This window comes from Petromyzon marinus, chromosome 80, assembly GCF_048934315.1.
Source record: "Petromyzon marinus isolate PM22_M1 ecotype Great Lakes invasive population chromosome 80, UKy_Petmar_22M1.pri1.0, whole genome shotgun sequence".
In the NCBI taxonomy this organism is placed as follows: domain Eukaryota; kingdom Metazoa; phylum Chordata; class Hyperoartia; order Petromyzontiformes; family Petromyzontidae; genus Petromyzon; species Petromyzon marinus.
Genome location: NC_133746.1, coordinates 7,570,916 through 7,584,781, shown reverse-complemented (window position 1 = coordinate 7,584,781; position 13,866 = coordinate 7,570,916). Strand labels below are relative to the sequence as shown.

Here is a 13,866-nt window from a genome sequence, read left to right as displayed (position 1 = left end):
TTATAAATAACGCGATCTAACCCAAAAACCTTTATTGTGAATCACGTGACCTCCCTTGCATGTTCACAACAAGTATTTGTGGTTAATGCAGAGATGAGTCCTTGTAAAATGTTTCAGCTTGGTGTTTTAACATCTTAACACAGCTGTTTTATTGCCAGAAAGGGTAAAACCTATTCTTATATTTTGATACTGTCAAGAGAGGTCCCATGATGTAGCTGCTCACCCAGAGCTCTCAATATCCTCATAGTGCAATGTATTTGTGTTGTTCGCCTTTCAGCGTCCTCTGGGCTAGCACTGTCTACGGCGAGGCTCTAAAGAAAGCTGTCTCTGGTGTGGACCAATCAGTTTTAAAGACAATGCATATACTATCAGAGCAAGTTTTTTTTAAATTAAATTTGCATGTTCACCACAAGTATATGTGGTTAATGGAGACAATTCCTTGCAAAAGGTGTCAGTTTGGTGTTTTAACATCTGAACACCGATAATAGTTTTTTTCCCCTTTCTGGCAGTAAAACAGTTGTGTTAAGATGTTAAAACACCCAGATGTTAACTCCCTCGCCTGTTATACCAGAGGTCGTGGGTTCAATCCAAACCCTGACGGCTGCTCTATATTTGGAGTTTGCGTGTCTCTCTCTCTCTCCCCGTGGTCGCGTGGAAATTTATCTGGGTCCCCTTGTTTTTTCGCCTCCACATTTAGAATCAACGTCATGCGTTTCGAGTCTTATGGCCGCTATACATTTCCACGTGATGATACGCCACTTCGTTGGGCTGCTATTATTTGTGATATGCCACTTCTGAAAAAGAGCCACGTAGCTCGGTAGCGGACCTCACCGGATTAAATACAGGAGTCAAAAACTAGTTCCTGGGTCTCCCTGCTAAAAGAACCACGGCTACTGCAAAAACATCGGTCCAAGGAGGCACACGGGTCAATGGACTTGTGATTTTATTTTGCCGATACAATAAACCTGCCTGCATTTTATGTGTAATGTTTGCTGTGCATCTATTGAAACACAGCAGCAGAGCCCATGCCATTCAAAAGCTGTGTGCGTGTTTTTATTCAAGCGTTTCATACATTAAGGTTGCAGAGATACGGATATCGTATTTGGCGCTTAAAGACGTCTTGGCAACTCGAAGCGTCTTATGTCACGGCTTATCTCAACCATTCCAATGTCCTGCAGCGATGTAGCCTAGAGGAGACTCACCTGCAACACACTTCCTTCCGATATTAAGAAGCCACTGGGAACTATGCACTTTTAAATCACCTCCGATTAGCACGGTTGGCTACGTACAGTGCGAAAGGTCAACACACATACTTACACGATGGCAGCTGTCCCTGTAAATGCAGCACCAGCCTGCAAGTGAGCATGTGACAAGCAGCAAACACAACCGAAGTGATTAGAGATCAGGAGTAAGATGCAACACAACCCAGTTAACGAAAACCCAAACCCGACTTATAACGCTAACCAAACCGGCCTACTAGGACTCTAACAATAGCCCCATCCATAAACATTATTACAAAGAACCCCCTGTATAGCCTTAACAAACTCATCGGGCAAGGGCTGTTAGCGAGTTGAACGTATGAAGGCCGATATGGCACATGAAGAGGCAGGTGACCAGCGCCACGCCCGTTGGCCTCCGTCTCCCCAGTGGCGGTGTTCACTAAACACCGCACCAGGTACTCATTTGAGGCTGAGTCGACCTAGGGGAGGTTGCAGGGCGGGTTAAAATATTCTCCACGGGTGTTGGTCGCGAGCGAGGATCGAACCCGGGTCGCCGGGTTTGTAGCACAGCGCGCTAACTGCCACACGAACCGTTACACTACCACAACCAACCTAACCATCACCTGTGGCACGGTTATAACAGTCCCCTATTCAATCTTTGTATTTACAACTCAACTGTGGTCACGAAAATGCAATTGCAGGATTAAAAAAAATATATTCCTACACTCGCGTAATAAGCATCGAAACCGTGCGTGCGAACATCGGTTATGTGCAAATGATGTGCAAATCGCAGATTTCCACTCTTGGCGTGACCATGGGTAGTCCAACGGCAAAGGCAAACGTAACAACAAAACACACAAGAACTTAACAAAACTGCACTGCCGAAGTACAGAAGAGGGCAGGCAACACGAGCGAAACGGCAAACAAGAAACAAACTCATTTAACCAATCCTTGCAAACGAGACGCGGCGCATTCAAAATGAGTCGCGACGCTGCATCGGAACGATTTCAGGACGAGTCCGCTCAAGGAAGGAGTTGTCTAATAGCTGTGACTCAGCCGTAGGGATTGGAGCGGTTTCATCCCCACGTCGCTCATCCTCCTCCTCCTCTTCCTCCATTCTCCTCCTCCTCCTCCGATGGAGGAACAGGAGGAAAAGCGGCACCAGCACGGTGATCACCGGTCCCCGCGGCCTACCCAGCCGGCCCGGTCCTTCCTTTCCCATCCTCCCGCCAGTGTATCCGCCGGTGGCGCTGCAGCGCCCCGAGCCAGGAGAAGGCCTTGCCGCGCGGCCTCTCAGCCCGCGTGCGTCCACTCGCTCCAGCGAGTGTGGGCCCGCAGGTTGGACCTCCAGGAAGCCGGCGTCCGGCGCAGAGTACGGGCACCGGTCGCACCGCAGCAGCACCGGCGCCGGATCCGGCCGGCCGGCCCGCGGTAGCCGTCTCCGGACCGGACTGCGCCATCGTCCACCGGTCGCCCGCCACCAACGAAAGGCTTCGTCCTCGTCGGCTGCGGTCATCTTCTCCTGCGTGCCGACGAGCGGTTGTGAACCTGACGATGACGAGCGGTTACGAACGTGGCGGTGGCGGTGACGGCCCCGTCCTTACAGCACAACAGCCCCTTTCGTCAGTGGTCTGTGCGCGAAAGGTTGAATCAGTTGCACTATAAGATATTTTTTTTGTTGTGGGGGGGGGGGTTAGATTGCGTGAATATATATGTGTCATTAAACCCACCGCCACTCAATACAGCCAATCAGGTTTGTCACGTAAACAAAACATGCCGATTTCTCCTTGTTCAGAACACCGGTGTGTGTTGGAGAGTAAACCCACGACATTTACAATTCGAGTGCGAAATTTCGCCAGTGATTACGACCAACCTCATCAGGCGACAGCCAGAGTTGAACACGTTGGCCTTCGCGACCAATATTATCTACAATAGCGGTTTTATTATGGTGTGCTGAACTAGTGACTAATTGGCCACGTTTTGCTAACGTGGCAAACCTTACCGATCGGCTGTCAAGTGGTGGTGGGTTTAACATTTATATTTACGCGATCTAAACCAAAATAAATCTGTATTGTGGAAAGGTTTAAACAATGAATATTAGCCTGTGCAATGGCTAGCATAGAGGTTATTTTTTTATAATTACGGTACCTAATATGCATGAAATAGTCACACATATTTTGTCAACTGACCTACGTGTGCAATTTGAACTTATTTCACAGCGCACGTAGCCAACTGCGCTTACCGGAGATGCGGGGGGAAGGACGACAAAATAAACACAACAACAAGCAGTTCTAAAGAAATACGTTTGTCAATCTAGATTATTAATGTAACAGTGCATAGCTCCAGTGACTATGTAATATCAGAAGAGCATTCCAGATGGCTGCGGATGCAGCGCATCTGAAAGCAGCAATACTTTAAATTGTCCGCGTAATTTAATTGGAAGCCCAAAAGTTTTTATTGTTAGGGAAATGAATGTGGCTAACAGGATGAGTGGGTACATGGTGGTTAAATTCCAGTTTAAATGCCTCACGGGACAAGCAGCTGTTTTGGGTATCCGAGGAGCTAAAATATTGCTTTTTGGTTGAGAAGATCCAACGCAGGAGATTCCCCCTTGGGTTTTGATCTTCCACGAAGCTGCTCATGGTCCACCCCCTAAACCGCATCATCCCACTGCACAAACCATGGTGGCAGCAGCAGTAGATGCGGATGATCATACCTGATGATGGCACAAATGGAGAAATTAAAAACTCTCCAGTAGCGGCGTGGCGACTGTGGTCATCCAGAACAGAGGCTGTACAGCGTGTAACGAAGGAGCAATATGAAGGAGACATCACAGCGATGATTCGTGAGAAGCTTTTTTTGGGGTTAGAAAGCGTAAATATAAATGCGTTGTTAAACCCGTTACCACCCGATACAGTAAGGGGTTTGTCACGTAAACGAAACGTGGCCAATTAGTTAACGAGTTCAGCACTAACCAGTTGTGCGTTGGAGAGTAAACCCACTACACACATTTACAATTATAGTGTAGTGTATAGTGTAGTATACTAGTTCAGCTCTCACCGGTTGTGTTGGAGAGTAAACCCACTACACACATTTACAATTATAGTGTAGTGCATAGTGTAGTATACTAGTTCAGCACTCACCTGTTGTGTCGGAGAGTAAACCCACTACACACATTTACAATTATAGTGTAGTGTATAGTGTAGTATACTAGTTCAGCTCTCACCGGTTGTGTCGGAGAGTAAACCCACTACACACATTTACAATAACAGAGTAGTGTATAGTGTAGTGTATAGTGTAGTATACTAGTTCAGCACTCACCTGTTGTGTTGGAGAGTAAACCCACTACACACATTTACAATTATAGTGTAGTGCATAGTGTAGTGGACAGTGTAGTATACTAGTTCAGCACTCACCTGTTGTGTTGGAGAGTAAACCCACTACACACATTTACAATTATAGTGTAGTGCATAGTGTAGTGTATAGTGTAGTATACTAGTTCAGCTCTCACCGGTTGTGTTGGAGAGTAAACCCACTACACACATTTATAATTATAGTGGAGTGTTTAGTGTAGTATACTAGTTCAGCACTAACCAGTTGTGCATTGGAGAGTAAACCCACTACACACATTTACAATAACAGTGTAGTGCATAGTGTAGTGTATAGTGTAGTATACTAGTTCAGCACTAACCAGTTGTGCATTGGAGAGTAAACCCACTACACACATTTACAATTATAGTGTAGTGCATAGTGTAGTGTATAGTGTAGTATACTAGTTCAGCTCTCACCGGTTGTGTTGGAGAGTAAACCCACTGTACACATTTACAATAACAGTGTAGTGTATAGTGTAGTATACTAGTTCAGCACTCACCGGTTGTGTCGGAGAGTAAACCCACTACACACATTTACAATTATAGTGCAGTGCATAGTGTAGTGTATAGTGTAGTATACTAGTTCAGCTCTCACCGGTTGTGTTGGAGAGTAAACCCACTGTACACATTTACAATAACAGTGTAGTGTATAGTGTAGTATACTAGTTCAGCACTCACCGGTTGTGTCGGAGAGTAAACCCACTACACACATTTACAATTATAGTGCAGTGCATAGTGTAGTGTATAGTGTAGTATACTAGTTCAGCTCTCACCGGTTGTGTTAGAGAGTAAACCCACTACACACATTTACAATTATAGTGTAGTGCATAGTGTAGTGCATAGTGTAGTATACTAGTTCAGCAATCACCGGTTGTGTCGGAGAGTAAACCCACTACACACATTTACAATTATAGTGTAGTGCATAGTGTAGTGTATAGTTTAGTATACTAGTTCAGCACTCACCGGTTGTGTCGGAGAGTAAATCCACTACACACATTTACAATTATAGTGTAGTGCATAGTGTAGTGTATAGTGTAGTATACTAGTTCAGCTCTCACCGGTTGTGTTGGAGAGTAAACCCACTACACACATTTACAATCCGAGCACCGTGATTTTTCGACGGTAATTACAACCAGCATCATCAAGTTGATAGCCAGAGTTTAGGAGAAATCCTCCCGTATTAAACTGATGATACTACTCTGCTAACCGCCCCGGACGACGCGGTCATCCGTCGAGTCGACCACCCGAATGCGGACTTCTAAATAGTCGTTGCTCGGAAAATCTACATCAGCCACGCGACAAGAAGGGGGGATAAAGTTGTTGCAGGTCGTTCTGAATCGGCTCATACGCCCCCTGCCGGACAGTCTGCGACAAAGAGCTTCACAGCTCGTCGGATTCCTCCACCTGCGGTCCAGATTTCCGAGGTATGGTCAAACGAACCCTTCGGGGCCATCCATTTAGCACGTACGCAAAAAATATTTTTACTTTGTACACTCCCCCCCACCCCCCCGCCCCCACCTGCGTACGTACACTTGACGCACACCCCCCCGAATCCTATAGAACTGGCCGATATTTAATCCACGCAGAAACGATCAAGGATTAATTCATATTAACGTCAAATTTCGATTTAAAGCTTTCGTGACTGCAATGATTCATCTTCTTTGGTTCTTTCGGTAAAGTCACGTAGAATGAGAATAAAATAATAAATTGATAAAATAACACAATAATATTCTCACGACGTTTCGGCCACAACACAAGCGGCCTTCATCAGGTGAAGGGACGAGACTGTCTGGTAGGACAGCGTTGGAGTGCGTGTTTAAGCAAAACAGATAGTCCACCGCCGGACTATCTGACTCATTTGAAAGAAAAATGTAGACAAATTATTATTGAGGCTTCACTCACCCCCCCCCCCCACCGTTTCCTATGCGTATGTACATTGTCAGTAGACCCCCCCCCCCCCATACGCAAGCGAACTAAATGGATGGCTTCTTTCCACCGCGTGACCGACACGATAGCGCGATGAGACCCACCGACCGCCCTCCCCCGTGATCATCGTCCAGCAGTGGATCATCATCAGCTGACGCCGATTGATGACTGATGGTTGCTACGTAGCTTGCGTATGGTGGGGGTCTACTGTTATTATTTTCTACATTGGCTTTCAAATGAGTTAGATAGTCCGGCGGGGGACTATCTGTTCGCTGAAAGCACGACGACCGCCGCTTGCGTTGCGACCGAAACGTCGATGGTTTTTGTTATTTTTTTTCTGTGTCCACGTGGTTTTACCGAAGGACCCAAATAATACGTTAATATGATTAATCCTTAAATTTCGATTTGAAGCTTGCAGCGACTGCAGGGATTCATATTTTTGGTTCTTTCGGTAAAGCCGCCACGTAGAATTGTGATAATTGTATTGTTTTATTTTTCGTGATTTTATTATTTCCCCTTCTACGTGACTTTACCGAAAGAACCGAGAATATGATTAATCCTTGATCGTTTCCGCGTGGATTAAATGTCGGCCGTTCTATAGGATTCGGGGAGGGGGGGTGCTTCAGGTGAATGTACGCAGGTGGTGGGGGGGATAAAGTCCACGTGCCTACAGGGAGGGGGAGAAGCGTCAAGTTTTGACAGATTTTTGCGTTACCTACTAAATGGATGGCCCCCTGGTGGGAAGAGACAGCGAGAAGTAGGCGGGTGATGGTGGTGATGGTGGTGGTGATGGTGGTGATGATGGTGGTGATGATGGTGGTGGTGATGATGGTGGTGATGGTGATGGTGGTGATGATGGTGGTGGTGATGGTGATGATGGTGGTGGTGATGGTGGTGGTGATGATGGTGATGGTGATTATGGTGGTGGTGATGATGGTGGTGATGGTGATGATGGTGGTGGTGGTGATGATGGTGGTGATGATGGTGGTGGTGATGGTGATGATGGTGGTGGTGATGGTGGTGGTGGTGATGATGGTGGTGGTGATGATGGTGGTGGTGATGGAGATGGTGATTATGGTGGTGGTGATGATGGTGGTGGTGAGGATGATGGTGGTGGTGATGGTGATGATGGTGGTGGTGATGATGGTGGTGATGATGGTGGTGGTGATGATGGTGGTGGTGATGGTGGTGGTGATGGTGGTGATGATGATGGGATGGCGTTACCACCAAGAGCAACGTCAGAGTCAGGGATGAGAGAGATGGGGGGGAAGGAGGTGGCATCCGTCACCCCCACATTTGTCTGTCTGTCTCTGTGTGTCTCTGTGTGTCTCTGTGTCTCTGTCTGTCTGTCTCTGTGTGTCTCTGTCTGTCTAACTCTGTCTGTCTCTGTATGTGTCTCTGTCTGTCTCTGTGTGTCTCTGTATGTGTCTCTGTCTGTCTGCCTCTGTGTGTCTCTGTCTGTCTGTCTCTGTATGTGTCTCTGTCTGTCTGCCTCTGTGTGTCTCTGTGTGTCTCTGTCTGTCTCTGTATGTGTATCTGTCTGCCTCTGTGTGTCTCTGTCTGTCTGTCTCTGTGTGTCTCTATCTGTCTGCCTCTGTCTGTCTCTGTCTGTCTGTCTCTGTGTGTCTCTGTCTGTCTGGCTCTGTCTGTCTCTGTCTGTCTGTCTCTGTGTGTCTCTGTCTGTCTGGCTCTTTATGTGTCTCTGTGTGTCTCTGTCTGTCTGCCTCTGTGTCTCTGCATGTGTCTTTGTCTGTCTACCTCTGTGTGTCTCTGTATGTGTGTCTGTCTGCCTGTGTGTCTCTGCATGTGTCTTTGTCTGTCTGCCTGTGTCTCTGGCTGTCTGTCTCTTTATGTGTCCGTCTGTCTGCCTCTGTCTGCCTCTGTCTGTCTGGCTCTGTCTGTCTCTGCATGTGTCTTTGTCTGTCTGCCTCTGTGTCTCTGTCTGTCTGTCTCTGTGTCTCTGTCTGTCTCTGTATGTGTCTCTGTCTGTCTGCCTCTGTGTGTCTCTGTCTGTCTGCCTCTGTGTGTCTCTGCATGTGTCTTTGTCTGTCTGCCTCTGTGTCTCTGTCTGTCTGTGTGTCTTTGTCTGCCTCTGTGTCTCTGCATGTGTCTTTGTCTGTCTGGCTCTGTCTGTCTCTTTATGTGTCCGTCTCTCTGCCTCTGTCTGCCTCTGTCTGTCTCTGTATGTGTCTCTGTCTGTCTGCGTGTGTCTCTATCTGTCTCTGTCTGTATCTTTGTCTGTCTGGCTCTGTCTGTCTCTTTATGTGTCTGTCTCTCTGCCTCTGTCTGTCTGGCTCTGTCTGTCTCTGTATGTGTCTCTGTCTGTCTGCCTGTCTGTCTCTGTCTGTCTCCCCCTGTCTGTCTGTCTGTCTCCCCCTGTCTGTCTCTGTCTGTCTCCCCTGTCTGTCTGTCTGTCTCTGTGTCTGTCTGTCTCTGTCTCCCCCTGTCTGTCTCTGTGTCTGTCTGTCTCTGTCTGTCTCTGTCTCCCCCTGTCTGTCTCTGTGTCTGTCTGTCTCTGTCTGTCTCCCCCTGTCTGTCTGTGTCTGTCTGTCTGTCTCCCCCTGTCTGTCTGTCTCTGTCTCCCCCTGTCTGTCTCTGTGTCTATCTGTCTCTGTCTGTCTCCCCCTGTCTGTCTGTCTCTGTCTCCCCCTGTCTGTCTCTGTGTCTGTGTCTCTGTCTCCCCCTGTCTGTCTCTGTGTCTGTCTGTCTCTGTCTGTCTGTCTCCCCCTGTCTGTCTGTGTCTGTCTGTGTCTGTCTGTCTGTCTCCCCCTGTCTGTCTGTCTCTGTCTGTCTCTGTCTCCCCCTGTCTGTCTCTGTGTCTGTCTGTCTCTGTCTGTCTCCCCCTGTCTGTCTGTCTCTGTCTCCCCCTGTCTGTCTCTGTGTCTGTGTCTCTGTCTCCCCCTGTCTGTCTCTGTGTCTGTCTGTCTCTGTCTGTCTGTCTCCCCCTGTCTGTCTGTGTCTGTCTGTGTCTGTCTGTCTGTCTCCCCCTGTCTGTCTGTCTCTGTCTGTCTCTGTCTCCCCCTGTCTGTCTCTGTGTCTGTCTGTCTCTGTCTGTCTCCCCCTGTCTGTCTGTGTCTGTCTGTCTGTCTCCCCCTGTCTGTCTGTCTCTGTCTCCCCCTGTCTGTCTCTGTGTCTATCTGTCTCTGTCTGTCTCCCCCTGTCTGTCTGTGTCTGTCTGTCCCCCTGTCTGTCTGTCTCCCCCTGTCTGTCTGTCTCTGTCTCCCCCTGTCTGTGTCTGTGTCTCTGTCTCCCCCTGTCTGTCTCTGTGTCTGTCTGTCTCTGTCTGTCTGTCTCCCCCTGTCTGTCTGTGTCTGTCTGTGTCTGTCTGTCTCCCCCTGTCTGTCTGTCTCTCTCTGTCTCCCCCTGTCTGTCTCTGTGTCTGTCTGTCTCTGTCTGTCTCCCCCTGTCTGTCTGTGTCTGTCTGTCCCCCTGTGTGTCTGTCTCCCCCTGTCTGTCTGTCTCCCCCTGTCTGTCTGTCTCTGTCTCCCCCTGTCTGTCTCTGTGTCTGTCTGTCTCTGTCTGTCTGTCTCCCCCTGTCTGTCTGTGTCTGTCTGTCCCCCTGTCTGTCTGTCTCCCCCTGTCTGTCTGTCTCTGTCTCCCCCTGTCTGTCTGTCTGTCTGTCTTTGTGTCTGTCGCTGTCTCCCCTGTCTGTCTGTCTCTGTGTCTGTCTGTCTCTGTCTGTCTCCCCCTGTCTGTCTGTGTCTGTCTGTGTCTGTCTGTCTCCCCCTGTCTGTCTGTCTCTGTCTGTCTCTGTCTCCCCCTGTCTGTCTCTGTGTCTGTCTGTCTCCCCCTGTCTGTCTGTGTCTGTCTGTCCCCCTGTGTGTCTGTCTCCCCCTGTCTGTCTGTCTCCCCCTGTCTGTCTCTGTCTCCCCCTGTCTGTCTGTCTCTGTCTCCCCCTGTCTGTCTGTGTCTGTGTCTCTGTCTCCCCCTGTCTGTCTGTCTCTGTCTCCCCCTGTCTGTCTGTCTTTGTGTCTGTCGCTGTCTCCCCTGTCTGTCTGTCTCTGTGTCTGTCTGTCTCTGTCTGCGCGCGCGTCTCGCGGCTCGCGCCGTCGCGCGCAGGGCCCCGTCCACCCCGACGAACCTGAGCGCAGAGACGTCGGCGCGTGTCTACATCAGTGCGTGACGTCAGCTGTGTCTAGTAGAGCGTGACGTCACGCGTATGTCTGTTATAGCATAACGTCACTTGTGTGCCTTGCAAACTGAGTTCAACATACACACATACTGAGTTCAACATACACACACATACTGAGTTCAACATACACACACATACTGAGTTCAACATACACACACATACTGAGTTCAACATACACACACATACTGAGTTCAACATACACACACACATACTGAGTTCAACATACACACACAAACTGAGTTCAACATACACACACACATACTGAGTTCAACATACACACACACACACTGAGTTCAACATACACACACACATACTGAGTTCAACATACACACACACATACTGAGTTCAACATACACACAGACATACTGAGTTCAACATACACACAGACATACTGAGTTCAACATACACACACACATACTGAGTTCAACATACACACACATACTGAGTTCAACATACACACAAACATACAGACTTCAACATACACACACACATACTGAGTTTAACATACACACAAACATACTGAGTTCAACATACACACACACACTGAGTTCAACATACACACACACATACTGAGTTCAACATACACACACACATACTGAGTTCAACATACACACACACATACTGAGTTCAACATATATACACATACTGAGTTCAACATACACACACACATACTGAGTTCAACATACATACAAACATACTGGGTTCAACATACACACATACTGGGTTCAACATACACACATACTGAGTTCAACATACACACATACTGAGTTCAACATACACACACACATACTGAGTTCAACATACACACACACATACTGAGTTCAACATACACACATACTGAGTTCAACATACACACACATACTGAGTTCAACATACACACAGACATACTGAGTTCAACATACACACAGACATACTGAGTTCAACATACACACACACATACTGAGTTCAACATACACACACATACTGAGTTCAACATACACACAAACATACAGACTTCAACATACACACAAACATACTGAGTTCAACATACACACAAACATACTGAGTTCAACATACACACACACACTGAGTTCAACATACACACACACATACTGAGTTCAACATACACACACACATACTGAGCTCAACATACACACACACATACTGAGTTCAACATACACACATACACATACTGAGTTCAACATACACACACACATACTGAGTTCAACATACACACACACATACTGAGTTCAACATACACACACATACTGAGTTCAACATACACACACACATACTGAGTTCAACATACACACACACACATACTGAGTTCAACATACACACAGACATACTGAGTTCAACATACACACACATACTGAGTTCAACATACACACACACATACTGAGTTCAACACACACACATACTGAGTTCAACATACACACACACATACTGAGTTCAACATACACACATACTGAGTTCAACATACACACATACTGAGTTCAACATACATACACACATACTGAGTTCAACATACACACACATACTGAGTTCAACATACACACACATACTGAGTTCAACACACACACACATACTGAGTTCAACATACACACACATACTGAGTTCAACATACACACACACATACTGAGTTCAACATACATACATACATACTGAGTTCAACATACACACACACATACTGAGTTCAACATACACACAGACATACTGAGTTCAACATACACACATACTGAGTTCAACATACACACAGACATACTGAGTTCAACATACACACACACATACTGAGTTCAACATACATACAAACATACTGAGTTCAACATACACACACATACTGAGTTCAACATACATACACACATACTGAGTTCAACATACACACATACATACTGAGTTCAACATACACACACATACTGAGTTCAACATACACACACACATACTGAGTTCAACATACACACAAACATACAGAGTTCAACATACACACACACACATACTGAGTTCAACATACACACATACTGAGTTCAACATACACATACTGAGTTCAACATACACACACATACAGAGTTCAACATACACACACATACTGGGTTCAACATACACACATACTGAGTTCAACATACACACAAACACACTGAGTTCAACATACACACACACACTGAGTTCAACATACACACACACACTGAGTTCAACATACATACACACAAAAACACTAAGTTGAACATACATACACAAATAAAAATACTTTGCCTTGAACACAACACCCAACCATTTGTATTCTTCATCATCAAGGTTTTTGGGTTAGATCGCGTAAGTATAAATGCGTCGAAACCCTCCACCACCCGCCACAGCCAATTAGCAAAGGATTTGTCACGTAAACGAAACGCTATTTAGTTACTAGTATAGTGTAGAGTAGTTTATGGTGTGTCGTGCACAGTCGGGGCGCGCGGCGCCTCGCCTTCGTTGGAGACGCTCGTCAGGGACGCGCACAGCCGTCTCGCTGACCTCCTTCAAGCGGCGTCCTCGATCCTCGTCATTGAGATGCGGTCCCTGCCCTTGACGGCGAAGGAGGGAGCGGCGGAGTTGTCCGGACGGGGCGACTCGGCCACCACTTCACAAAAAGGCGGGACCGCCATCGCCGCTGCAATTTTTGCTGCCGGTGCGGAGCGCTGAGCCCGCCAAGCTTGAGAGCGGGGACGTCCTCGTCGATTGACGTCCAGTCGCTCCCGCCGTCGACTGCCCTTCATCAAATCATTTGTTGCCGCCAGCGGCGGACTTGGTGACGATTTAAGCGGTGATTTCTCACCAGTGCCGACTTGGCGGGATGGTCGGAGGCAGACGCGCCGAAAGCGCTGCCCGCCGCCCTAGACGATAACGCCTTAGCGGCTTTCCTCGCCATTCCGCCGTCCAAGAGGTCCCCCCTCCCGCAGGCGTTTGACCAGATGGCCGCTGTTTTTCGAGTCTTCGCTGAACACCCGCCAGAAGTTCGCCGTAAGACAGAAAGATGGATGGTGAGTCGGCTCTCGCCTACCGAAGTGCCCTCTTCGCACTGGCGAAAAACCGCGTTTCTCAAAAATGGATCGTGCTTTGGTCCTCGATAAAAGATGTTGGGACTCGCCAAAGACCTCCATACTGTGCTCCCCGCCGAGGACGGTGAGGTGTTTTCACTCAAGATCGCCAGGCGCATACAGGCGCAGCAGACCCTGCAACATGACAGGGTGTTGGTGGCGTGCTTCTG

General features: G+C 47.6%; 1 long non-coding RNA gene across 1 annotated transcript; it reads right to left on the bottom strand.

The window, feature by feature from the left end:
* Nucleotides 1-926: 926 nt before the first annotated feature.
* Nucleotides 927-10,642, bottom strand: LOC142907644 (uncharacterized). The gene is made up of 2 exons (XR_012931168.1): nt 10,599-10,642; nt 927-3,936 (listed from the first exon to the last, which is right to left on the bottom strand). It is a non-coding gene; the product is annotated as an uncharacterized LOC142907644 (long non-coding RNA).
* Between the last annotated feature and the right edge of the window lie 3,224 nt (nt 10,643-13,866).